Genomic DNA, 27,800 nt, shown 5'->3' on the forward strand with positions numbered 1-27,800 from the left:
TACATGGCTGGATCCCATCAAATGAACCCAGTGCTGTCATTGACATAGGAGGTGATCTATGGAAACATGATCACAGTTGAAAGACTGCCAAAGAAGAGCTAGAGAAGATTCTGGGGGTGATCTGAGGAGGCCTAAGTCACCTCTTATGCAAAATTTCAGCATCAGAAAGCAGCTTTCTCCAAACCCAGGCATTATCAGTTTTCAGCCATTCTTAAGCCTTATACCAAAAAAATAAAAATAACCTCTTCTCCTGCAATAGACGATACAGGGAAAGGAAAGAAGGAGGAAATACAGTTCTTAAAAGACACTCACAATTGGTAGTATCAGCCCACTCTCATTACTTCCTGGCCCCCGTTACAGGCCATCCTGGGTTGTCCAAGCATGAAGGGGTTTTCTGGGACCTGGGGCCTGTAGCACTAAAACTGTGAAAGCCTCAGGCAAACTGGGACAATTTGGTCACCCATAGCTCTAGCATTGGAGAAACGCAGGTTCAAATCCTAGCTCTGACACTTACCAGTTTGTGACTTTGGGCAAGTCTCTTAACCTCTGTGAGTCTGAGTTTCATCATCTTGAATATAGAGACAATGAAACAGCCAACTCCTTGGGTTGTCATGAGGATTGATGGAGATAATGCACAGAAAACTCTTAGGAATACGTCTAATGCATAGAATACAGTCAATGTTGATGGGGCTCTCTCCCTTTGCTAAATGAGGCTTGTTTAAAACAGAGCTCCTGACCAGGTTGAGGTTCTTCCTGGAGGGAAGTGAGACAGGGACACGTGCCCAGGCCAGAGGGCTCACTCTCCACTCAGGTCCCACAGGAAAGACTGGCCAGGTGGTGCTCAGATGCGCCTGCAGGCGATGTGCACATGCCTCTCAGCTGCTTGTCAGTGGGGACACCAGGGCGAATGGGGCTCAGATGATGAGTGAGGAAGGCAGCCTGCCCAGGAGTTTCTGATCCCCAACTCTTGCCACCAAAGGAGGAAAGGCAGGGGGTGAGGGTGACGTGATAAGAAGGCCCAGTGGAGCGTTTTATTCCTGAGGTTTCAAAGTTCACCCCTTCCTCTTACAGGAACCAAACTTTAATAACCAGAGCCAGGGAGTGAAAGAGAAAGAAACCAGACGAGCAAACCCTCCCCCTTGAAACAAGTCACGCTGTGCTCAGAAGGAAGCTTTGAAACTGTGCAGAGAGGAGGTTAGAGCCTCCTCCACTACTGCCTGGGTGGGAGCTGGAAAAAAAGAGAAGAAATGAAAGGGAAGAAGAAAGGGGAGGAATGAAAAGAAAAGGAAGGGACTAGGAGAGACGATCAGGAGAGATGAGAGAGGAAAGAAAAGCATTTTCCTGCACACACACGCTAGACAGAAAGGAGCCAGCTATGGACTGCCCATCTTCAAGATCCATCGTCTTCTTGAGGTTGCTGGGGACTGTGAAGATGCACAGATTTTTTTTTTTTTTTTGAGCAGTACTGTGTGTCATTATTCCTGTGAAGTATCATATTTAATCTTCATGCTGTTGTTGTTCAGTCACCCATTTGGGTCTGACTCTTTGCAACCCCATGGACTGCAGCATGCCAGGCCTTTCCTGTCCCTCACCGTCTCCCGGAGTTTGACCAAGTTCATGTCCATTGCATCAGTAATGCTATCCAGCCATCTCATCCTCTGACGTCCTCTTCTCCTTCTGCCCTCAATCTTTCCCAGAATCAGGGACTTTTCCAATGAAAAGTTAATCCTCATAACCAACCTCTGATTTTAGAGATGAGGACACTGATGTCAAGTCAGAAAGGTGAAGTCACTCACCCAAGGACACACAGCCAGTAAGCACCAAGCCAGGATTTGGGCCCCATCTATAATTTCTAATAATGTTGGAAATATGAACACCAACTTTGCTACTTAGCATGCTATAAAGGCAAAAGGGAATGAGAATGCCAAGTATAGTACAGGGGTACCAAGGAGGAAAAAGTACAGAATGTACAGCAAGGTTTCTCAACCCCAGCACCACTGATCTTTCAGCTGGATCATTTTTTGTTGTGGGGCTGCCCTACCCATTGCAGGATGTTTAGCAGCATCCTTGGCCTGTCTGAACTCAAGGCCAGTAGCACCTCCCTCCCCTAGTCCTGATGGCCAACCGGAAATGCCTCCAGACTCTGTAAAATATCTCCTGGGAGCAAAGTCACCTTCCGTTGAGAAGCAGCCATGTGAAAAAAGGTATAAAAATATTGGGTTGACCAGATATTCAGGTGCATTTTTACATAAAGATGCTACAGAAGGATTTGTACAAATTTTTGCTCAACCCAATAGAAATAACTATGATTTGAGAGTCTACTAAATGCATCACAGAAGACATTTCATCCCCTTTAGCATCATTTAATATCTCATTTAAGCCCCACAAAAACCCAATGTGGGAGATAATATTATTTCTGCTTTATGGAGGAGGTAGTGAGGTCTTCCTAAGCAATCAATCCTTAACTAAACCAGTCAATCCTAAATGAAATCAGTCCTGAATATTCATTGAAAGGGCTGATGCTGAAGTTTCAGCTCCAATACTTTGGCCACCTGATGGGAAGAGCCAATTCATTGATGCTGGGAAAGATCGAAGGCAGGAGGAGAAGGGGGCGACAAAGGATGAGAAGGTTGGATGGTAACACCAATTCAATGCACATGAATCTGAGCAAACTCCAGGAGATAGCGTGGGACAGAGGAACCTGGTATGCTGCAGTTCATGGGGTTGCAGAGAGTCAGACACAACTCAGCAACTGAACAACTGAGGTCTTAGAGAGCTTAAATTCCAAGCTCCAGTGTATGCAGCTGATAAGAAACAAAACTGGAATTTGAACTCAAGTCTGCATCCTCCTCTCCCCAGCACTGTTCAGAGAGGTAAACAGAAGACAGGGTGAATCCAGGAGAGAGATAGAGTGTCACAATGCCAGGTAGCAATAAAGATGCAGAAAATGCAGGGACAGGTCTATCACGTGGCCTGGTGGTGTCCTGCCATCTCTGGGACAGGATGGCTTCAAACCACGGTGTCCCAGGCGGCCCCCCTCCAGCTCTCACCTCCCTCTCCTGTGAGAGGGCCCTGCACGTGTGTCTGCTCTCCCTCTCCCTCTCCCTCTCATATCTCATAAGAAGAGACGATATACTCCAAATGCTTGATGATTTACGGGGCCAAGCCACTTCCCCCAACCAACCGTCTCTCTTTACAGGGACACATATGCCGGGGAGCGTCTATTCCCAAAATGACCCACATTCATTTTTTGCCAGAAGCCAATGGCCTGGGGAATTCAAAAAATTCTCCCTAAATTACAAAGGGATGGGGGTGGGGGCCTTCCTCTAGAAGCCTTCTCCTAAGCTTGAGCCCAGCAATAAATCACCCCCCAAGTATCACACACTACCATAAACCACAGATGTGGGGGGGACAGCAAATTGAGCTCCTGCCGCTGGAGAGAAAACAAGATTGACCAAGAACTTGGAAGCAGGGTCTGTTTGAAGAACTCAACTTGACCTTCCCCTACTTCCAACAGCCTTTAGCTGGGCATTTCAGGGCTGATACCTTTTGAACAGGAAACAAGTTTCTCCCAGGGATTTTTTTTTTTTTTTTTTTTACAATCACCTCCCCACCTCCATCTTTCCATCCCCTGCAAAATCACATAGCATTTGTTCTTAATCTTTCAGGGGGTGATGGTTTTCTTTGAAAATCTGATGAAAGCGATGAACTCCTCCCTTCATTATATAAATAATTGTTGACTTGTGCTAAAGCCTCCAAAAATGGTTAAGACTGGTTTAATAAAGGGCTCTTTCCCCTCCCATATTAAAAAAACCAAACTTTTAAAAATATATTGATTTTTTTTATATTGAACCTTGTTTATATTGAACCTTTACTGACATCTACATACTGAAGAGTGCACAGATTATGAAGTATTCGGCTTAAGGTATTTTCACAAACTGAACAAACCAGTGTAACCTGTGCCCCAGTCACATAAGAGAGCATTAGGTATCTGGAGGTTTCCTTATGTTTCCCGCCAGCAACTACCCTCCACCCAGATTCGCCACTAGCTTGGCTTAAAAGAGCCGAACTCGCAGCCTGGCTGGCAGAGAAGTTTGGGGGAGAATGGGTGCGTGTGTAGGTATGGTTGGGTCACTTTGCAGTGCACCTGAAACTATGACAACATTGTTTAATGGGCTATGTGTGTGTGCTCAGTCGCTAAGTCATGTCTGACTCTTGCGATCCCGTGGACTGTAGCCAGCCAGGCTCCTCTGTCCATGGGATTTTCCAGGCAAGAATACTGGAGTGGGTTGCCATTTTCCCTTCCAGGGGATCTTCCCGACCCAGGGATTGAACCCGTGTCTCCTGCAGCTCCTGCTTTGGAAACTCTGAGTCTTAACTACCAGACTGCCAGAGAAGTCCAAGCAAGTACTATTTTTTAGTCTCATTTTTCAGCTGGACAAATTTGAGAATCAGATAAGTCCCTTGCCCAGAATTACATTTATGTGAGTTACTGGGAGATTACACCATGGAGCAAGCTTGACATGGCTTTTGCCTACAGAAAGCTCATCGTCTACTAGTAGAAACCAAATAAGCCACCAGGCATTTATAGTACAGTAAGGGGGCTTTCCTGGTGGCTCAGTGGTAAAGAATCCACCTGCCAATACAGGAGACATGGGTTTGATCCCTGATCCGAGAGGATCCCACATGCTGAGGAGCAACGAAGCCCATGGGCCACAACTATTGAGCCTGTGTTCTAGAGCCTGGGAGCCACAACTAGTGAAGCCTACACTCCCTAGAGTCCATGCTAAGCAACAAGAGAAGCCACTGCAACAAGAAGCCTACAAACTGCCACTATAGAAAAGCCCGCTCAGCAAAGAAGACCCAGCACAGTCATAAATATGTAAATATATATATATATATATATATATATATATATATATATATATTACACACAAAACAGTTAGGGTGAGTTGCATGCTAGAATCCATGCAGAGTGCTTCACAGAACTGCTTACAAAGGCTGCAAAAGAAAGGCAACTAGGAGAAAAGGGGACCCTGGACAAGCAGTCCCAGGAAGATAAGATCTGTCTCTCTGGTCCCTCCAGGCTGCGGTGTCAAATGCTGGCACTAGCCAGGAATAGGTGACTCATTAACTGGCTCATACTAAGAGCAAGGGGCTTCCCAGGTGGCTCAGTGGTAAAGAATCCGCCTGTCAGTGCAGGAGAGACAGGTTCAATCCCTGGATCAGGAAGACCCCCTGGAGAAGGGAATGGGAACTCACACCAGTATTCTTGCCCGGGAAACTCATGGACAGAGGAGCCTGGTGGGTTACAGTTCATGGGGTAGAAAAGAGTGGGGCATGACGGAAGTGACTGAGCATGTACTCATCCACACAGGCACTAAGAGGAAGTGTAGGAGTCAACTCAAAGGGAACCGCCCCCTTGCACCAATCCTCAAAATAGATCTTGGGGGAAACTGAGGCTCAGAGAGAAGTGACTTTCTCAAGAGCCACAGTGGATTATGGACCAGAACCGAGAGTTGAATGGGGTCTATTTGTGTAGCTTGGGGCCTCTGAGTATGCAGCCCCTCTCGCCCCTCCTCCACTCCACCCCCCAATCCCACCTTCCTGACCTTCAGACAATCACACTCTAACATTCCCTAATCAAAAATATTCCAGGGCCAAATTGGGCCGGATGTACTTTAGCAGTGAGTGGAGAGGGCTGAGAGCTGTTTGGCTTCCAGCCCAAGCTTCCAGTCTCCTCTCTTAATTAAAAATATCAACTCAAAAATATCATAAAAAATGGCTTCCATGGGGAATTTGGAAAAATGGTACAGATGAACCTATTTGCAAAGCATAAATAGAGACACAGGTGTAAAGAACAAACTTATGGCTGAGGGGTGTGGTGGGACGAACTGGGAGATTGGGATTGACATATACACACTACTATGTATAAAATATCATAGATAACTAACGAGAACCTACCGTATAGTGCAGGGAACCCTACTCAATGCACTGCGATAACTTAAATGGAAAGGAAATCTAAAAAAGAGGGGATATATGTATACATATAACTGATTCGCTTTGCTACACAGCAAAAACTCACACAACATTGCAAAGCAACTCTACTCCAATAAAAATTAATAAAGAATAATAAACAAACAAAAAGAAAAACTTTTTTTTTTTTAAATACATCAACTCACAGTCCATTGTCCCCGTGTCACATTGATGGATGACAACTCTTTCCATTTGCATTGATGCCTCCTGACTTTTTGATGCGGGACCAACTGATGATGACCCCTTTTCATTTTTCTTCTGTTTTTATTTTAAAGTCTGCTAACTGCAAGCGCTGACACTGTCCATACATTATGGGCCTGAGTCTGCAGGACAAACCCACCCCAGGGCAGAGGATGAAACTCTTCCAAATTGCTCTCATCAAGGCAAGCCCAGATTGGGTGCTCTAAGACCAAAGTGGGGGGTAGGAGAGGCATCCTTTCATTCCTGCCCTTTGGAGACCTCCAAGACTAAACAGTTTAGGCCACATCTTGAAGAAAATTGCTTTATCCTTTCACCTTTAAGTGGATTCAGGCGCAATCAGTTGACTCCAGAGCGCGTGGAGGTCAGCCTACACACGCCAGGATGGGGGGGTTGTGCTCAGAGTCCTAGGAAGAGCGAAGGCGAATACAATAAAGGAAGATGTAAAAGCTAGGGGGTCGTTTTGCAACCTCTAACATCTGGTGACAAACGGCAGTGTGCTGGGGAAGGCATTTGGGCTTGGAATGGGGGAGCGAAATGGAGACGAGGCTGCAGCGGAGGAGGAGGCTTTCAAAGACGGTCATTGGGACAAACAAGGCTGCCCCTCAGATGTCATGGGAGGAAGTGGTGGGGGGTGGGAAGAGGAAGGGAGAGGGAGGAAGAGGTCAGCTCTCCAATCCAGAGCCAGAGCGAGGGGACACGCAAATGCTTGCAGATGGTATGCAGAGGATGGCGGAGTGCAAATTGCATCTGACTGTCTAGCAGCACAGCACAGAGACAACTGGTTTTATTAACCCTGGGAGAACTCTTTGCACAAGTAGGAACAGCAACGTCCCCTTGACTGAGAGCATCCCAAATCTAGAGGGCTGGTGGGAAGGGGTCCTGCAAGTCAAATATCTCCCATGACCCAAGTTCCTAGCCTGAGCTCCAGTGACCCTGGCTGGCCGTAATTTCACAAGCCCTTCCTCCTTGATGGTAGTCTAAAATTGGATCTTGAGAGAAGATACCTAGGAAGAGCAAAACTCACTCTATGAACTACTTGGTTCCATGAATTACATGTGGCTCCATGAACAACTTGGCTCCATTCCTCCCCGAAATAACAGGAAAGATGCTCTGACCTGTCTGAGAGTCAGACATCCACTCAGATGGTCAACATCTCAGATGCTTTTTTTTTTCCTTCTGGTTGTTCAGGGTCTTAGTTGTGACATGTGAACCCTTAGTTGAGGCATGTAGGATACAGCTCCCTGACCAGGGATTGAACCTGGGCCCTCTGCATTGGGAGCACCGAGTCCAAACCACTGAACCACCAGGGAAGACCCTAAACTGCTTTTATGTTAGAGATTTGCGTGTGCGTCGATAAATAATCTACCTGCAATTCGGGAGACCCAGATTCTATCCCTGCATCAGGAAGATCCTCTGGAGAAGGAAATGGCAACCCACTCCAGTATTCTTGCCTGGGAAATCCCATGGACAGAGGAGCCCAGTGGGCTACAGTCCATAGGGTCACAAAGAGTCAGGCACAACTGAAGCAAAAGAGCAGAAACCTTCTGTGCATCCATCCCAGCAACCACATCCATCCTCTCTCTGTTCTCCCAGTTCAGGGGAATAAAGTTGCATCCACCCTCACCTTAGTCAACAAATCTCTCTTCTTTTGTCTTTCTTGGGAAGTTTTCAAAGGGACTTCTCAGATAGCTCAGTTGGTAAAGAATCTGCCTGCAATGCAGGAAACCCCAGTTCGATTCCTGGGTAGGGAAGATCTGCTGGAAAAGGGAAAGGATACCCACTCCCGTATTCTTGGGCTTTCCTTGTGGCTCAGCTGGTAAAGAATCTGCCTGCAGTGCGGGAGACCCGGGTTTGATCCCTGGGTTGGGAAGATACCCTGGAGAAGGGAAAAACTACCCACTCCAGTATTCTGGCCTGGAGAATTCTGTGGACTGTATAGTCCATGGGGTTGCAAAGAGTCGGATATGACTGAGCGACTTTCACACTTCACTTAAGAACCCAAAGACTAAACTTCAACCCATTAGGATTCCTTCAGTTTCAAGCAACAGAAAGGTCAGCTCACAGCTTAAAGATATTTAATTTGTAGATATTTGGACATCTGTAGACAGGTAGTTGTTTTCTAGGTTTAGGGTAGCACTCAGTGGGGCATCAACGCAAGGTCTGTCCATGTAGCCAGTCTAATCAGTGAGGGTAGATTGGAGGCTATGGTGACACTGGAAGCTAGCATCTCCCCATTTCCTCCACCTCCCCACCCTTGTTACTGCGGTTCTCCTCTCTGCTTTTATGTGTTCAACTTTTTTTAGATTCCACATGTTCATGAGATCATGAAGGATTTTTCTTTCTGTGTCTGGATTATTTCATTTTATATTATATCCTGCAGGCTCATCCATGTTGTTGCAAATGGCAGGATCTCCTTTTATAAGACTGAACAATATATCATATTATATATAATTTATGGGCTTCCCTGATGGCTCAGCAGGTAAAGAATCTGCTTGCAATGCAGGAGACACGGGTTTGATCCCTGGGTCAGGTCGGGAAGGAAAGATCCCCTGAAGGAGGACATGGCAACCCACTTCCAGTATTCTTGCCTGGAGGAATCCCATGGACAGAGGAGCCTGGCGGGCTATAGTCCATAGGGTTGTGAATTTTCGGACACGACTAAGCACACACACACATATAATTTGTATCATATTTTATATATCTGTATATTACAATTTCCATTCATCCCTCAACACACACTTAGATATCTTGGCTACCATGAAAAGTGCTGCAATGAACAATGGACATTATCTCCCCAGCTCCCCTTGGGAGGCAGAGTCTGCCAGCAAAGTTCTTGAGAGCCGCTGGATTTCCATTGCAAAGTAGAGACCACATTTCCACCCTCATCAGGCCTGGGGGCAGCGGAGGGGCTCCGTGATTGAGACCTATTTCTATTGCTTTAGATGGAAATCGGGCAAGAGAGCTCTCGACAGCTTCTCTTATATTTATTTCTGGCCAGATCAAAGGTCCTGTCGGCAACCCGTCCTGACGTCTTGATTCCTGTTTTTCTTAGTGAATTTTTTTTTCCCGGATGGTGTTCGCTCCAAATAAGCTACTAAGAGGCCCCCTGGGAGTAACAGAGAGAGGGAGTGAGAGCCTGGATGGACAGAATTTAGTTATGTCTTGCTATAAATAAGTATACGGAATTGTATGGAGCTCAATGGCCTGAGATCGGCCACTGATCTCCGTGGTGGGAAAAAGACAGGCTTGTGGTTATTTCTGGATTCTGAGTGGGATTCACATAACTCACAGGCACCCAGAAAAGACTGGAAAAATAAAACACTGATCATTTATCATTTATTGAGAGGAAGTAGTACCCGGTGGTCAAGGACGTAAGAACTGGAGTCAGGCATCCTTTGAATGTTCCTTTTACGACTTAATTTGTAACCCTGGGAAAGTGACCTCATCTATCTGTTTGTTTCCACATCTGTAAAATGGGGACAAAAATAGTTCATACCTCACAGATTTGTTGGGAAGATTAAATAAGCTGATGAATGTAAAGTGCTAAGAATAGTACCTAGATGGCTCAGCCATAAAAAAAAAAAAAATGAAATTTTGCCATTTGCCACAACATAGATGGACTTGGAGGGCAAATACTGTGTGAGATCACTTATACATGGAATCTAAAAAAGTGCAACCATCTAGTCCATATAACAGAAACAAAGCAGACTCACAAATATAGAGAGTAAACTGCTGCTAAGTCGCTTCAGTCGTGTGTGACTCTGTGCGACCTCATATACGGCAGCCCACCAGGCTCCCCCGTCCCTGGGATCCTCCAGGCAAGAACACTGGAGTGGGTTGCCATTTCCTTCTCCAGGAGAGCAAACTAGTGGTCACCAGAGGGGCGAGGGAGGGGGAAGCGGCCAGATAGGGTAGGGGATAAAGAGGTACAAACTATTATGTATAAAATAAGCTATAGGGATATATTGTACAAAATGGGGAATATAGCCAATATTTTACAATACTATAAGTGGAGCATGACCTTTAAAAACTATGAATCTGGGACTTCCCTGGTGGCCTAGTGGCTAAGATTCTGCACTCCTAATGTAGGAGGGGACCTGCGTTCCATCTCTGGTCAGAGAAGTAGATCCCACATGCCAAACTAAAAGTTCTCATGCCTCAACTAAAGAACCTAAGGGCCGCAACTAAGGATAGGCACAGACAAATAAAAAAATTAAAATATTTTTAAAAAATGATAAATCACCATATTGTATACCTATTACTTACATACTACTATGCATTAACTATTTGTTGTTGTTGATTAGTCACTAAGTCATGTCCGACTCTTTACGACCCCATGGACTGTAGCCTGCCAACCTCCTCTGTCCATGGAATTCTCCAGGCAAGGATACTGTGGAGGGGGTTGCCATTCCCTTCTCCAGGGGATCTTCCCAAACCAGAGATGGAACCTATGTCTTCTGCATTGCAGGCAGATTCTTTACCACTGAACCACTAGGCAGTACATTAACTCGACCTCAATTTTGAAAAAAATTTAAAAAAAAGAAGAGTACCTAGCATATGTTCAGCAAGCATTAGTATGTTAATGTTTGTTGAACAGGCATTGGACATACAATACTGCATGCAATGCTTGCAACAGTCTTTGACACAGACTCTGCTCCTCAGAGATGCTATCTATCCATAACTCATTTTGGAAGAGAGGAAACAGAGATGCATAAAGATGGAACAACTAGGCTACAGCTAGGAAGCAGCAGAACCAGGGTTCAGTCCCTGGTTGGCTTGATTACTAGGAAGCGGCAGAACCAGGGTTCAGACCCTGGTTGGCTTGATTGCTGATTGCGAGACCCATGCCCTCTGCCCTCTGCCTCCCCTAGTTAAGTGGGACCAGCTGTGCCGATGGGACAGCCTGCAGGATGCCAGATACTTGGTTGGCCAAAAAGTTCATTTGGGTTTCCCCATAGCATCTTATGGAAAAACCCACATGAACTATTTGGCCAAGTAATATTTACTGAAAAAGCAAGAGAGCTCCAGAAAAACACCTACTTTGGCTTCATTGACTGCTAAAGCCTTTGACTGTGTGGATCACAACAAATTGTGGGAAATTCTTAGAGAGATGGGAATACCAGACCACCTTACCTGTCCCCTGAGAAATCTTTATGCAGGTCAAGAAGCAACAGTTAGAACTGGACATGGAACAACAGACTGGTTCCAAATTGGGAAAGGAGTACATCAAGGCTGTATATTGTCACCCTGCTTACTTAACTTATATGCAGAGTACATCATGCGAAATGCCGGGCTGGATGAAGCACAAGCTTGAATTAAGATTGCAGGGAGAAATATCAGTCACCTCAGATATGCCGAAGACACCATCCGTATGGCAGAAAGTGGAGAGGAACCAAAGAGTCTCTTGATGAAAGTGAAAGAGAAGAATGAAAAGCCTGGCTTAAAACTCAAAATTCAAAAAACTGAGATCATGGCACCTGGTCCTATTATTTCATGGCAAATAGATGGGGAAACAATGGAAACAGTAACAGACTTTATTTTCTTGGGCTCCAGAACCACTGCAGATGGTGACTAAAGCCATGGGGAAGCCTGGCATGTTGCAGTCCATGGGGTTGCAAAGAGTTGGACACGACTGAGAGACTGAACGGAACTGAATGTTTACTGAGGGTACCTAGAGCAGGGCCCACCTGGACTACTTAACCTCTTTTTTTCCCCCCAATATTTATTTGCCTGCATTAGGTTTTAGTTGCAGCACTCAGGCTTCTCTAGTTGTGCCATACAGGCTTAGCTGCTCCAGGGCACGTGGGATCTTAGTTCCTAGACCAGGGATTGAACATAAGCAAGGTCAAGAAGCAAGAAGCAAGGTCAAGGTCCATTAGCAAGCCAGATTCTTCACCATTGGACCACCAGGGAAGTCTCTGACTGCTTAAATCTTTAGGGGACTACCCCAACCATGCAAATTAGCTGCTTTAAGTGCATCATGGCAAAGGAAGCCCGAATCCCTCCTTTCACCTCTGGCTTCCTGGTGGTGTCTGCAGGTAAGCTATGGACCTGTGTGAACATGACAAGAGTCCAGGCCACCAGCCAAGCCTGCGGGCATAACCAGGAATGACTGACTGCACAGTTAGCATTTGGGATAACTTATCAGCTTAGAAATGCTTTGCCTATAAAGTGGTTACACCCCCCTGGTTAGGATATTAACAAACGCCCACTACCTACACCACCCATGAACACTCTCAAGTTGCCCTGTAGCAGGGTGTCAGAGCTCCCACAGGCTTAGGAACTGGGAGTCCCCATTGCTTGATTAACAATCCAGCCTGAAAAACACATTCACCCTTTGCATTTCAAAATCCTTCCAAACATATCCATCATTTTCCTGCTTCAGTCAAAGTAGACACTTTGAAGATTTCTTTGAGAAGTTAAAATCTTAAAGAGCCTCAGAAGTCTCTCTGGGAACACCAAAGACATTTGTCAATACCAGACAGGGCGACGGTAGAGCAACTTGCCTTTCTATAGACCCAGGAGATGGCTTCGTTATTTTTGTTGTTGTTGTTTCATTTTTGGGGTTTTTTTTTGTTTGTTTTTTTTGTTTGTTTTTTTCTGGGCTGGATCTTCGTTGCAGTATTTGGACTTTCCTGAGTTGTAGCAGATGGGGGCTACTCTCTAGTTGTGGTTCGCAGGTTTGTGTTGTGTTGTGTTGTGTTGGCTCCTCTCGTGTGGCTCATGGACTTAGTTGCCCCGCAGCATGTGGAATCTTCCCGGACCAGCAATCAAACCCATGTGCCCCACACTGGCAGGCGGATTCTTAATCAGAGAAGTCCTGAGGCTTTGCTTTGATTTACTTTTTCTTTATCTGATTTCTCATATGTGCCTGTTCCCTGTGAGTCACTTTTTCCTCTTGAAAGCTTCCTCTAGCAACTGAGTTAATTGAGCAATTCCTGTGAGCCCAGAACTGTGCTGAACCTTTACACATATCATCCTCTTTAAACTCACAGCAAACCTGTGAGTTGGCCCTACTGTGTTATTGTTCCCATTTTACAGATCGGAAAACCAAGGCCCTGGGGAATTAAATCTCTTGCCCAGTGTCAACCCACTGCATACATGGAGCCAATGAGTTTGGAACCACCATCTATCTTCAAAGTCCATAGGTTTCTATCTCTCACCACTTCCTTCAGTTCTGCTGTTAAAAGCACTTAACTCCATATATTATCATTTCTATCATATATTATCATATATCATATTAGTATATGATATATGTAATATATAAAATATATATTATATATTATCATCTATCATTTTATATTATCATTTTATTATATATTGTCATCTTTTTCCTATTACATGTCTGTTTCATTTGTTAACATCAAGTTAATCCTAACAACCACTCATTAAATAAGCACTTTTGTGCGTCAGGCACTATGCTGGTAGATTTATGTGCATTTTCTCTCATCCTGCCTAGAGAGTTAGGTGTCAGGCGCTCCATTAGACAGATGAGCAAACAAGTTCAGAGAGGCTGAGTGCATGGCCCCAGGCCAAGGAGCTGGTGAGCGGCGGAGCCAGTTCTGGGAATCAGGTTTGATGGGTCCAAAGCCCATGTGCTTTGTTCTGGGTCTTAACCACTCCTACTAGTTGCCAGCTTCTCAAGGGCTGGGTTGATATTTGATGTTCTTAGTGTTCCTGAGTGACTGGTTTTGAACTGGATGAACTGAAAAGAAAAAAAAAAGAAGAAGAATAGAGGGGCCAAGTCAGTCAATTGGGTGTTCTGCTCAGAATAGCCTTTCGAAAGCTATTTGCAACCTGATAGAAAGCAACAAAATCTAGAAAAATGGTACAGATGCACCTACTTGCAAAGCAGAAATAGAGACACAGACATAGAGAACAGATGTACGGACACCAAGGCGGGGCAGAGAGGGTGGGATGGACTGGCATACATACGGTGCTGTGTACAAACACCTAACTGATGAGAACCTACTGTGTGGCACAGGGAATTCTGCTCAGTGCTCTGTGACGACCTAAGTGGGAAAGTGAAAAAAGGCGTTAGTCGCTCAGTCGTGTCGGACTCTGCGACCCCGTGGATTGTAGCCCACCAGGCTTTTCTGTCCATGGGATTCTCCAGGTAAGAATGCTGGAGTGTGTTGTCATTTCCTTCTCCAAGAGATCTTCCTGACCCAGGCACAGAACCCACATCTCCTGCGATGCAGGTAGATTCTTTACCATCTAAGCCACCAAGGAAGCCCTAAATTGGGAAGGAAATCCAAAAAGAGAGGATATTTGCACACATATAGCTGATTTACTTTGCTGTACAACAGAAACTAACACAACAGGATAAAGGAACTATGCTCCAACAAAAATTTAAGAGAAAAACAATGGAAACAAGACATGTTTCCTTGTGTTTAATGGAGCACCTGAGAAGAAAATTGGAAATAAAATTGAGTTGAGTGTCAATCTCTTGGATCAAGATGACTGAGTCCCGGGTATATGTTTGAACTCAATCTTAAGTTGGGCAAAGGGCTGCCTCGGGTCCCTGTGCTCATCCTTCCCTTCCCAAGCCTGCTTTGTCATCCGCTCTTCATCTCCATAACAACCAGCAAAGCAAACATCCTCCAGAGGCAACAAAGATTTCCACCGCCCACCCCTGAAGACTGGAGAAATGGAAGAAGAGGAGGAAGAGAGTTCAAAAGGGGAAAAGAGTAGATAAGCCTTGCCAACAAATAAACACAGACCTTTTTAGGGAAAAGCCAAGGGACTCGGAACTGCCTATAATTAGTGGCCACCACAGCCCAAAACAAAATCAGGTTTTCAGTCCTAGTAGCTGCGTTGCCATAGAGATGGGATCCAAGATCAACTGGGCTGTTCTCCTAAAATGATTCCTTCCCTGACTGTGCCCACATCAAAAGAAGCCCCTCCGTGCTCCTTGGTGGGATGGATGGTAACCAGGACCCCACTACATCTCCCAAGAGTACAGGCGAGGGAGGGAAGCAGACTCGCTAGGAAAAGTTTCAAAGCGTCTTGAGCCAGACACATTGGCTTCTCGTGAGCCACAGGGGGAAAGGATTCAGCCAAGTAGGACTTCTGTGTGTGTGATCAATCACAGTCATGTCCGACTCTTTGTGACCCCATGGACTAAAGCCCACCAGGCAACTCTGTCCATGGGATTCTCCAGGCAAGAATACTGGAGCAGGTTGCCATTTCCTTCTCCAGGGGAGCTTTCCAACCCAGGGATCAAACCCGCATCTTTTGCATTGGCAGGCAGATTCTTTACCACTGTGCCACGTGGGAAGTCAAAGTAGGACTTAGGGACTTTCTATTACATGGATGCATGTGCTGGCCATCGGAGGCTGCCGCTGATCACTTTGATTTTTTACATTAATTTTCATTCTTTATTCTCTACACATTAAGAAATAAAATACTCAGAGATACAGAGAACAAATTGGTGGCACTGGAGGTGGAGAGTGGGGAAAATGGGTGAAGGTGATCAAAGTGTATAAACTTACAGTTACAAAATAAATAAACCCTGGGATGAAATGTACAGAGCAGTGACATTAATAATATTGGGAGAAGGGCAAAATAGGTGAAGGGGATTAAGAGATACGAGCTACTAGGTATAAAATAAGTAAGTTACAAGGTACTAATGTACAGCACAGGGAATATAATCAGTATTTTACAATAACTTTATATGGAAGTGCAATCTATAAAAATATTAAATTACTATGTGGTACACCTGAAAGTAATATAATATTGTATGAAGTCAACTATGCTTCAATTAAGTATTTTAAAGAATAAAATTTTATAGTACTGTATATTGTATATCTGAAAGTTGCTAGGAGAGTAGATATTAAAAGTTCTCATCACAATAAGACATATGTAACATTGTGTGGTGATGGTTAACTAGGCTTAACTAACTGCATGTGTGCTAAGTCCCTCCGGTCATGTCTGACTCTCTGTGACACTGTGGACCATAGCCTGTCAGGCTCCTCTGTCCATGGGCTTCTCCAAGCAAGGATACTGGAGTGGGTTGCCATTTCCTCTGCCAGGGAATCTTCCCAACCCAGGGATCAAACCCACATCTCTCACATGTTCTGCATTAGCAGACAGGGTCTTTACCACCAGCGCCACCTAGGAAGCCTACTTGTTGAAATTGTAGACTTAACTAGCCTACATTTTGCAATATATATGTACACTGAATCATTATTCTATACACCTGAAACTAATTAAGGTTATATTCCAATCCTATATCAGGGTTTTTTTTTAACTTTTTATTTTGCGTTGGGGTATAGTATTTTTTCAGTTTTTTGTGAACAAGACACGTAGCTAAGAAAAGACAATAAGGTTCTGATCATATTGTTCTGACAGTTTTGCTTCCTTTTTTTTTTTTTACTCATTTCATATTAGAAAGTAAACATGGCCACATGTTATTTACTCTTTGCATAGTTGTGTCTATCAGTCAGGATCCAGGCTGGAGACAAAAAGTCCATCAGTTATTTTCATAGAGAGAATTTAATATTAGGAGTTGTTAACCAGGTAGTAAAGAGTATTATGTATCATGTTCTGTATGCTATCTCTAGAAGGCAATTAGCTCATTGTCTGTTACCCCAAAGTTTCTTCACTCACCATCTGCAGGATGGAGGCTAAGCATCCTCTCCAGTCTGAGCCACTCGGCAGAATTTCCTGCTCCCTAATAGCCTATGAAGTGCCTGCACTAGACTACAAGCTCCTTTGAGGGCATGAACTACGCTCATCTTGGTCATCATGATATCCCTAGTTTCTAGCATGAAGTGGGGTGCATAGCTGATGGGCAACAGATATTTCTTTGAGTAGAAAAGTGAATGAGCTCATGAGTGATTAAGTGAGTGAGTGATTGGATGGATGCATAGATGGGAAGATGGGGGGGGGATTAATGGGTGGATGGATTGATGAATTCATGAAGGATGAGTATTCCATTTAGAGAAGCAGGGAATTAAAGTCTAGACTGTTCACCTTCTCAATTCTTAGGGTAACTTCATTCTTCCCTGAGCTGAAGCAAATAGCATCTAAATCAAGGAACAAGTATGATACTCATCAACCACCTCCCAAAATAGAAACATCCTTTCCAAGGAAGAACTGATCTGCCAGTCCCATAGCACTGATTTCTGCTGCTCAGGTTTAACCAGTTCTTGCCAGGAAAGATAATCCTCTGATTTCATAATATAAAAAGAAGCAGATATGATCATACATATGCTGGGAAAGCCAACAGCAAATCAGATACCCAGTCATGAGGGTATCTCAGTCATTTTCTCAAACTCAAGAGGAAGAAGATAGAGGAGGAGGCTGAAAGAGAGAAGGAGAGGAACAGAGCAGGGGAGGAAGAGGGAGGAATAAAAGTGGAGATGACTGCCACTTGCTGAGGGCTTTCTAGATGTCAGTTGCAATATACATGTCATTTATTCATTCAGCAAACACTTATTGTGTCCCCAGTGTCTCCAAAAGCATTAGTGAAACATATAAACATAATTTTGTCTTATATATGTTTATATAAACATATAAATATAATGTAAGCCCTGTGAGGGCTTACATTCTAGTAGGAAAAACCAGCCAGGCTTCACCAAGATCTGAGCCCTGATGGCTTGATTGTGAGTATGAAGTGCCAAGCTTCAAACAGGAGAAAACCAAGGCTCACAAAAGTCAAGCAACTTTACGGGCCAATTATCAAAACCTTTACAGATGAACTGCACATAAGAAGAAAAAATACTGTGAAGACATAAATAAAGGAAGAATGAATTAATGTCCCCTCTCTTATTAAATTGAAAGAGCTTGCTCCTTGGAAGGAAATCTATGACAAACCTAGAGAGCATATTAAAAGGCAAAGGCATCACTTTGCTGACAAAGGTCCAGATAGTCAAAGCTATGGTTTTTCCAGTAGTCATGTATGGATATAAGAATTGGTCCATAAAGAAGGCTGTGCCCCAAAGAATTGATGCTTTTGAACTGTGGTGTTGGAGAAGACACTTATAAGTCCCTTGGACTGCAAGGAGATCCAACCAGTCAGTCCTAAAGGAAATAAACCCTGAATATTCATTGGAAGGACTGATGCTGAAGCTGAAGCTCCAATACTTTGGCCACCAGAAGCACAGAGCTGACTCACTGGAAAAGACCCTGATGCCGGGAAATATTGAAGGCCAAAGGAGAATGGGGAGGCAGAGGATGAGATGGTTAGATGGCATCACTGACTCAACAGACATGAATTTGAGCAAACTCCAAGAGATAGTGGAGGACACAGGAATCTGGCGTGCTGCAGTCCATGGGGTTGCAAAGAGTCGGACAAGACTTAGTGACTGAACAACATCTCTCATTAAATAGAACTTGATCATTCTGTGGCTTCCACAAACTTCTTGCAATAATCCATCCCTGATAAACCTACAGTGTGATGGGAGACTTCAGACATTCAAAATAAATCCATACTATTTTGAGCTATGCCTTGGCTCCCCAGGGAGATCAACATATTTCCTCTGACCAAGGTATAGTCAATCACATTTTTAAGTGCTTTCAGATGAAATAATTAGCAACAACAAAATGACATGAAGATTTATTCTGCAGCCAGGCCTTCTCCACATGCTAATGAAATCTTTACACAATGTGTTAATTGTGCTCAGTAGCTAGGCAAATTCTAAACCATCATGCCTGAGGGAGGTCGAGACAACCCAGACAGAAGCTGGGATCAAAAGACTGATTTCCACCTCAGCCTTTAAGCTCCCCAGACAGATCCAGAATATTCTAACTGCCTCAAAAACCTCAAACTCAAAACCTCTTTTTCCATTTCAATAGATGACTCTACATCTCTCTCTCCCTGTATCCACTTTGACATCAAATCCTACCCATCCCACCTCCAAATATTTCTTGAAAGTGCCCACTTCCCTATAAATCAACCATCAACTCCTGGTCTGAGCTACCTATGCATTTTGAAAAGCAAATTCCATCAAGCTCACAATTACCAATTTTTCATTGATCTGAGTCCCCAGTATGAAGTGAAGTGAAGTGAAGTGAAAGTCGCTCAGTCGTGTCTGACTCTTTGTGACCCCATGGACTATACAGTCCATGGAATTCTCCAGGCCAGAAAACTGGAGTGGGTAATCTTTCCCTTCTCCAGGGGATCCTCCCAACCCAGGGATCAAACCCAGGTCTCCTGTATTGCAGGCAGATTCTTTACCAGCTGAGCCAAGTTCCCAATATAAATGCCAGAAACTGTTCCACAGCCTCTGTGGGCCTGTAGAACATGACCTGGGCTAACCTCTCTGCCTAACGTCTCAGCACCCTTTTGCTCTCATAGTCACTCCAGTTTTCGGCCTGCTTATCCTTCCTCCAGTTTAGACTCTCTCTCTGTTTCATCCTCTTCACACATATGGTTCTCTGTACCTGGAATAAATTCTGGTACCTGCTTTGTATCAGTTAGCTATGCTGCATAACAAATGATCACAACCTTAGTGGCTTAAAACAAAAGTATATTTAATAACTCACAGTCTCCGTGGATGAAGAGTCTGGGTCTGGCTTAGCTGAGTCCTCTACTTTGGGTCCCTCACAAGACTACAATCAAGTTGTGGCCTGGAACTGAGGTCTCATCTGAAAGCTCAACGAGGGAAGGACCCACTTCCAGATCCACCGGGCTGTGGATAGGACTCAGATCATTTTAGGCTGTTGACTGGATGGTGCTGCCAATTCCCTGTCACATGGACCTTTTCAACATGGTCATTTCATCTCCATGCAGGCCAAGAAGGCAAAAGAGAAAGTCTGTTTGCAAGACAGAAGTTACAGTCCTCTGCTAAGCAATCATGAAAGTGGCAGTGCATCTCCTTTGTCTTGTTTATTAGTCATAGCAAGTTTCAGGTCCTGCTCACACCAAGGGGAGAGGATTACACAAGGCAGGAACACCAGGAGGCATCCAGGAGTCTGTCTGCACATTCCTCACCTAGCCTGACAAAAGGTTATTTTCCCTCAAGCTTTGCTTATAGGTCACTTGTTTAGCTTCCAACAAAAACTGTTTCCCTTGCCTATGCAATGGCTTGCATTTCCCCTTATATTACACTTATGCACTTAAAAATATCCATTTATTTAATCGGCTGTGTCAGGTCTTAGTTGCAGCACACGACATCTTCATTGTGTCATTCAGAATCTTTCTTTGTGGCACACGGACTCTAGTTGCAATACTCGGACTCAGTAGCTGTTGCACTTGAGCTCTCTGGTGTGGCATGTGAACTTAGTTGCTCTGCAGCATGTGGGATCTTAGTTTCCTGGCCAGGGATTGAATCTGAGCCCCCTGCATTGCCAAGTGGATTTTAACCAGTGGACCACCAGGGAAGTCCCACATCTAGGCACTTTTAATGGCTTTCTCCATGATCATCTTCACTATTAATCCATTCAGTTCCATAGTTCAGTTCAGTCGCTCAGTCGTGTTTGAGTCTTTGAGACCCCATGGACTGCAGCACGCCAGGCTTCCCAGTTCTTCACCAACTCCCAGAGCTTGCTCAAACTCATGTCCATCGAGTCGGTGATGTCATCCAACTACTGCATCCTCTGTCATCCCCTTCTCCTCCCGCCTTCAATCTTTCTCAGCATCAGGGTCTTTTCCAGTGAATCAGTTCCTTGCATCAGATGGCCAAAGTATTGGAACTTCCGCATCAGTCCTTCCAATGAATATTCAGGACTGATTTCCCTTAGGATTGACTGGTTTGATCTCCTTGCAATCCAAAGGACTCTCAAAAGTCTTCTCCAGCACCACAGTTCAAAAGCATCAATTCTTTGGCTCTCAGGTTTCTATATGGTCCAACTCTTACAACCACACATGACCACTGGACAAAGGGCATAAGGACAAGGAAAATGTCTGTTCATAGCTACAGATCCAGAGTCTAGCTCAGAGATTAGCTGGCTTGTTGTGATGCTCAACAAATGCACTTTTGAATGAATGACCAAAGAGAAGAATCATGAGTGTACCCTTGTCCCAAACTGAGCAACTTACAAAGCTACCTGGATCCTTACATGTTAACCTGCTTCATCAATATCTGTGCCCGATCTTATTCTCCCTGCCCCCACCCCCTTATCAATCCTGGAGTGGAAAGAGATCCTGAAAAACTTCAGGGACTTTCCAAAGTAACACTGTTTACCCTGAGTAACTGTCCCACATTCCATCCTAAAATGCTTGTTCTCCCCTACTCAGCGATGTTCACTCATCAATCTACAAAGCTAAAGGAAAACTGAACCCACAGTGAACTTTCCATGTTAGTTCAGAAAGAAGAGAGTGGGGTGGAGAGGGAGCTAGTTATTTCTGAGTCCCCTGCTACGTGCCAAGCACCATACTGTCTCAGGATTTGGGCAATGCTTTCAGGTAAGGATTTATAACCCGTTTTTCAGACAGGGAAGCAGGCTCACAAAGAGGAAGTGAATCCCTTGGTCGTGTGCTGGCATGCTGGTGTGAGAGAGCTGGATTCTAGTGTGTGCTGATATGATGTGTATACTTCCACTGTGGCCACCCTCCAGCTACCCAGAGTTTAACAACTAGCTCACAAAGTTTCTGAATGCTTGTCAGTGGACTTTTGCAAGCCCATGAGTGCTGACTCCAGGTCACCCCCTGCACCTGCTCAGGAACAAGCCCGTGGTTCAGTTTTCTTTCTGTCTTCTCTCACCTCCCACCAGATAAAAACACCACTGAAGGCTTCCCTGGGGACTCAGTGCTAAAGAATCTGCCTGCTGATGCAGGAGACACGGGTTCAATCTCTGGTCCAGGAAGGTCCCACACGCCACAGAGCAACCAAGCCTATGCGCCACAACTACTGAGCCTGTGTTCTAGAGCCCAGGAGCTGAGAACTACTGAGTCCATATGCTGCAGCTACTGAAGTCTGTGCACCCTAGAGCCTGTGTTCTGCAACAAAAGAAGCCTGCACATCACAACTAGAGAGCAGCCCCTGTTGGCTGCAAATAGAGAAAGCCTGCATGCAGCAATAAAGAACCAGCACAGCCAAAAATAAATAAATATTTAATCGCAAAAATGTAAAAAAACCCTGAAATATTGGGTTGGCCAAAAAAATTCATGTGAGTTTTCCCATGTTACAGAAAAACTTGAACAAACTTTTGGTCAACCTGATATTAAGCTCCTGGAGGTTGACGCTTTGTCCCGGGCAGAGCGTTGCTGGAGGGTAATTCTCAGTAAATATTTGTTGTGATTGGAATTTTCAAGGGCAGCCCAGGAGGTGCCAGATCGCCTCCCCAAGAGGCTAAATGAGGGAGCCACAAAGGCAAACACAGGAGGGACTGGGGAGCTCCCCTGCTGATGGCCAACCAGGCATGAGCCCGTGGAAACGGCCCTCCTCGCGCCAACGTGGCTGAGCAGGAAAGTAAGCAAACCAGGGTGACGCCAGCTTGGTGGGGGATTGGCGGGCACACGCCTGGCCTCTCTGCCCTCCCGGCTCCTGCTGCTTCTGAGCTGTTGCCCAGCAGATGGATTTGTGGACTTAGGATCTGTCTGACAGGTGCTCGAGGCATACCTGGATTCTTCTCACCTGCCCCAATGCTCCAGAGAGAAAGAACTACGTGAGACCAGAGCTGAGCAGGATTATGGAGAGGACCCGTATCTTGACTTCTAAGTCAAAAAGAGAAAACTAAACATCAGATATCAACATGTATATGTGGAATCTAGAAAAATAGTACTGATGAACCTATCTACATGGCAGCAATAGAGATGCAGATATAGAGAACGGACTTGCGGACACAGCAGGAGAAGGAGAGGGTGGGATGAATTGACAGAGTAGCACTGATGTATACATACTACTTTGTGCAAAAATAGACAGCTAGTGGGAAGATGCTGCATAGGACAGGGAGCTTAGCTCGGTGCTCTGTGATGACCTAGAGGGGTGGAATAGGGGACTGGGGGGGAGGTGTAAGAGGGAGGGGATATATGTATACATGGGGCTTCCCTGGTGGCTCAGATGATAAAGCATCTGCAGGAGACTGGGGTTTGATCCCTGTATCAGGAAGATCCCCTGGAGAAGGAAATGGCAACCCACTCCAGTATTCTTGCCTGAAGAATTCCATGGACAGAAGAGCCTGCTGGGCTACAGTCCACGGAGTCACAAAGAGTCGGACACGACTGAACAACTAGCACTTCACAAAGCTGATTCTGTAGTATAGCAGAAGTGAACACAACACTGTAAAGCAATTATCCTCCAATTAAGGCTAAATTTCAAAAAATCAATAATCACCCATTATAGGTTTTGTAGCAGGCAGAGTGGAATAGTGATGTGTTAGACAAAATTAGTCCTTGACCTCATGGAGTTTGCTGTGTGGTAGGAGAGAAAGAAGAAAGAAGCATACTATCAAAATACTTCTGATGACTGCTAACCAAAGGGGAGAAAGGGAGGAGGCAGCTAATTTAATCTATTTATAGCATCCAGGAGGACTTCCTGGAGGAAGTGATGTTCAAGGTAAAGTCAGTCTTACTGAGGCCAAAAGAAGGACAGGAAATGCCTACTGTGTTACATCATCTAATTCTGTGTATCTAGCCCCTTGCCTTTCTTTATCAGATAATGAAAAGTCTATTTTCTTATCTTTTGCTATATAACAAACTACCCACAATTAAGAGGCATCAAATAACACCATCTTGTTACATCTCATGATTATGTGGGTCAAGGATTAGAGCAGGGCTCAGCTAGGTGGTTTTTGGGCCCTGTGTGGTGTCAGTGGATATAACTCAGGGTTAATCAGCTGGAGAACAGGCTGGTCTGGAGAGTCTAAGTCTCTTATCTGTGACTGGTGATTTAGCAGGGATGAATGGAAAGCTATGTTCATCTGGAATTGTTGATTGAATGCCTGGTCGTGGCCTCTCCACATGAAAGCCTCAGGGAAGTCTGATGTCAGGCATAGTGGCTCAGAGCTTCCAAAAATAGTATCACAAGATTCAGGGAGGGAGGCATCCAAATTCTTGAGACTTGAGCCTAAAATCTGGCATAGTACCTCTCCTTCTATATGTATATATTGGCCATGTGACATGTGGCATCTTAGTTCCCTGACCAGGGATCAAACCTGCAACCCCTGCATTGGAAGCATGGAGTCTTAACCACTGGACCACCAAGGAAGTCCTCTAGGCCACTGTATTTGATCTATAGACAATTATAGAGCCTTCACAGAATCAACGGGAGGAAACAAGGATTCCATCTCTCCAGGAGGAAAAACATTAAAGAATTTGAAGACAATATTTTAAAATAACAAGACTCACAAGAAGTTACAAAATAGTACAGAGGGTTCCTTGACAGGTTACCCAGCTTCCCCCAGGGATAACATCTGACATGACCAGAGTATATTGTCAAGACCAGGAAATTGACTGCTTGACTGTGGTGTTTATTAATTCAGGTACAGACCTTATTCAGATTTCACCAGTGTGTGTACTCCTGTGTGTGGGCATCTGTATGTGTGTGTGTGTGTGTGTGTGTGTGTTGTGTGTATAGTTTCATGAAATATTAGAACAGGTATGCAGTTGAGTAACCATCATCAAACTATGGAACTGTCCCATGTCTACAAAGAGATTCCCTCCCTTGGGTAACTTTGATCCACTGCAAGTTCAAACACTGAGATCAGTGTGATATTTCTCAGCATGAAGTCCAACTCTGCTATTTAAAAACTCAGTGACACCAATACGGATCCTGTTTCTTTAGCTGTAAAACTGATCAACAATACTAAACCAAAGGTTTGTCTTTGTGGTGGGAATTCAGTGAGAGAATTCAATAGAAATCAGAAAACCCAAGTCACATATTTGACTTCAAATCCCAACTTCTTGGTTCCTCATCTTTGCAAACATGGGGGAATGACCTTCAGCTCATTTCAGTTCAGTTCATCAGTAAAATCGTAATAAAATAGCACCACATATTGTAGGAATGTTGATGATTATGGGAGACTATGTGTATAAAATTGTCAGCCCATCGAATGCCGGAGAGAACGCCTAAGATTCTCTGCCTGTCGTTCCTCTGTATTTTTCAACTTATTTATAATTCTGGCATCTTAAGAAGAGTTTGTATATTTACATACCATGCTGTGTGGTAAATTGATTTTGGTTGGTTGTATAATAAGTTAGATCAATCCCTATACTGGTGTTTAGCAGGATATTGTCTAAAAGAATACATTTTAAAAATAACTCAAAGTCAAGCCATCCTTCTCCCATTGCTCTGAATAATTACAGACCATGAAAAATAATAGTCCCCAAAAGGTCTATGGGCTTCCCTGGTGGCTCAGACGGTAAAGAAAACCCATACTATCCAGCAGTCACTTCCCATTTCCACCTTCTGTCTCTAAGGATTTATCTATTCTGGAAATTTCTTATACTTTATGTGGGGCTTCCTAGGTGGCTCAGGGGTAAAGAATCTGCCTGCCAACACAAGAGACGTGGGTCTCATCCCTGGGTTGAGACGATCCCCTGGAGAAGAAAATGGCAACCCACTCCAGCATTCTTACCTGGGAAATCCCATGGACAGAGGAGCCTGGAGGGCTACAGTCCATGAGGTTGCAAAGAGTTGGACATGACTGAGCAATCAATGCAAAAGGGTCATAACTTGACTTAAGAAAACCCAATGTGAAAAATCCTACCATCCAATTCCCACCCATCTTTAATGAAGATGCTTTATTTGGATCTGGGTTCTGAGTACCCAAATCTCTCACTTACCTGCAATGTCACCTAAGGAAATATGAAAATGGAAGTGAAAGTGAAAGCCACTCAGTTGTGATCGACTCTTTGTGACCCCATGGGCTATATAGTCCATGGAATTCCCCAGGCCAGAATACTGGAGTGGGCAGCCATTCCCTTCTCCAGGGGATCTTCCCAACCCAGGGATCAAACCCAGGTCTCCTGCATTGCAGACAGATTCTTTACCAGCTGAGCCACCAGGGAACCCCATGAAAATGGAAAGCAAAAGCAATTTTCCCCCCAAGACAAAAGAATTATGATTCTTTCTCTTGATGTTGGTCTGTTTTTGTACTCGAGACCTCCTTTTCAGTTTTTGACATTTCCCATCTCCTCTCGGGTCATTTTCAGCCTGAATTCATTTCTGAAATGGAGAATCACTGGATCTGGAATCAAAACAGAAACTCACCAAGATCACGAACCATGTGTCTCGGGGCTGAAAAGTCTCGGGTCTGTTCCTTTCTCTCGCCCACAGTCGGCTGCCTCATTCTCTTACACAACCACGTCCCTACCACACTCCATATGTGTGTTCCTGGCAACATGCAGACTCAGAAACATGGCATTTGTATGGCTTTACTTAGAGAAGATGTAAACTGAAACAGCCCTGTTGCATGACTTAAAAAAAAAAAAAGACAACAGCTTTTGAGAGTCTGCAATGTACCCAGGCGACGCTGGATAGAAATTAAATTATGACCACTTTGAAGGAAACATGAGCATTCTTTTGTTCGTCTATCCTTGCTCCTCAGCTGGGTGAAACCTCTGGCCCCTTTCCGAGAACATCACGAACTTCTCTTTGTATGTATTTCCTGGAGAAAACACACAGGTGTCTGTTTTCCCTCAGCCTAGAAACAGCATCAAGTGACAGTGAGAAACCCCATGTGCACCCTGAATCCACCCCCCAGCATCAGTAGCTGGGGACACTGGTTCTGCTTTTGCACATTTGCTCACAATCAGGGCCATCTCTATTTTGTTTTTTAAAAAGGAAACAACTATTCTGATGCTTTCTCTGAGGACTCTTGGAGAGATGGATCAATGGACTAAGATCTCTAAACTATGCAACTCAAACTTACACACATGCATAAATCTCCCATTGTTGTTGTTAAGTTGCTGAGGTGTCTGACTCTTTGTGACCCTGTGGACTGTAGCCTGCCAGGCTCCTCTGTCCATGGGATTTCCCAGGCAAGAATACTCGAGTGGGTTGCCATTTGCTTCTCCAGGCATAAACCTCCTGAGGCTCCCGTTTGAATGCAGATTCTGACTCAGTAGGCTCTCGAAGTGGGCTCTTCGAGTCTGCATTTTATGTGCTGGTTTACTGAGATGACACTCCATCTGTTGGTCTGAGGACCACAGTGAATCACAAGATTCTAGAGCAGCTCAATGAGGAAACATTGGGAGAAAACGTTGAGGTCCCTTACACATCTAATTTTCTCATTAGAAATACTATCTCCCAAATGTCAAAGAAATTGGAAGAATATCCAAGTATTGGAAGAAAAGTTTTAGAATCCACTGTAGCCAATGGATTAGGCTCTGACTAATTAGCCTAAATCAGATGTTTAAGCTCCGACTGTCCCAGAGTGAGCAACTAGGTGGCACCCAGTCTAGTCCATAGAGTTCTGAAGGCATGAACCATTGCAGAAAGAGGCAAAGCCAGGCATAAAGCCAGAGGTTGTCCTGTTATGTATTAGTTCTCCTGTGGCAGCTGTAACAAATTACCACAAACTCATTAACTTAACACAATTTCCTTGTCTTATCAATCTGGAAGTCACAAGTCTGAAAATGGGCTTCACTGGGCTAAAAATCAAGACATCAGAAGAGATATGTGGAATTTCCCTGTCGGTCCAATTGTTAAGACAGGTGCTTCCGCTGCAGGTGC

General features: G+C 44.5%; 1 long non-coding RNA gene and 1 other non-coding gene across 3 annotated transcripts in view; both read right to left on the reverse strand.

Annotated features, from left to right (window-relative positions):
* The window catches only part of LOC133055724 (uncharacterized), a 129,149-nt gene that overhangs the window by 96,192 nt on the left and 5,157 nt on the right, over window positions 1-27,800 (reverse strand). The gene's annotated exons all lie outside the window — the stretch shown is intronic.
* On the reverse strand, window positions 7,475-7,547 carry TRNAG-CCC (transfer RNA glycine (anticodon CCC)). The gene has a single exon. It is a non-coding gene; the product is annotated as a tRNA-Gly (tRNA).

This window comes from Dama dama, chromosome 5 (assembly GCF_033118175.1).
Source record: "Dama dama isolate Ldn47 chromosome 5, ASM3311817v1, whole genome shotgun sequence".
Lineage (NCBI taxonomy): Eukaryota > Metazoa > Chordata > Mammalia > Artiodactyla > Cervidae > Dama > Dama dama.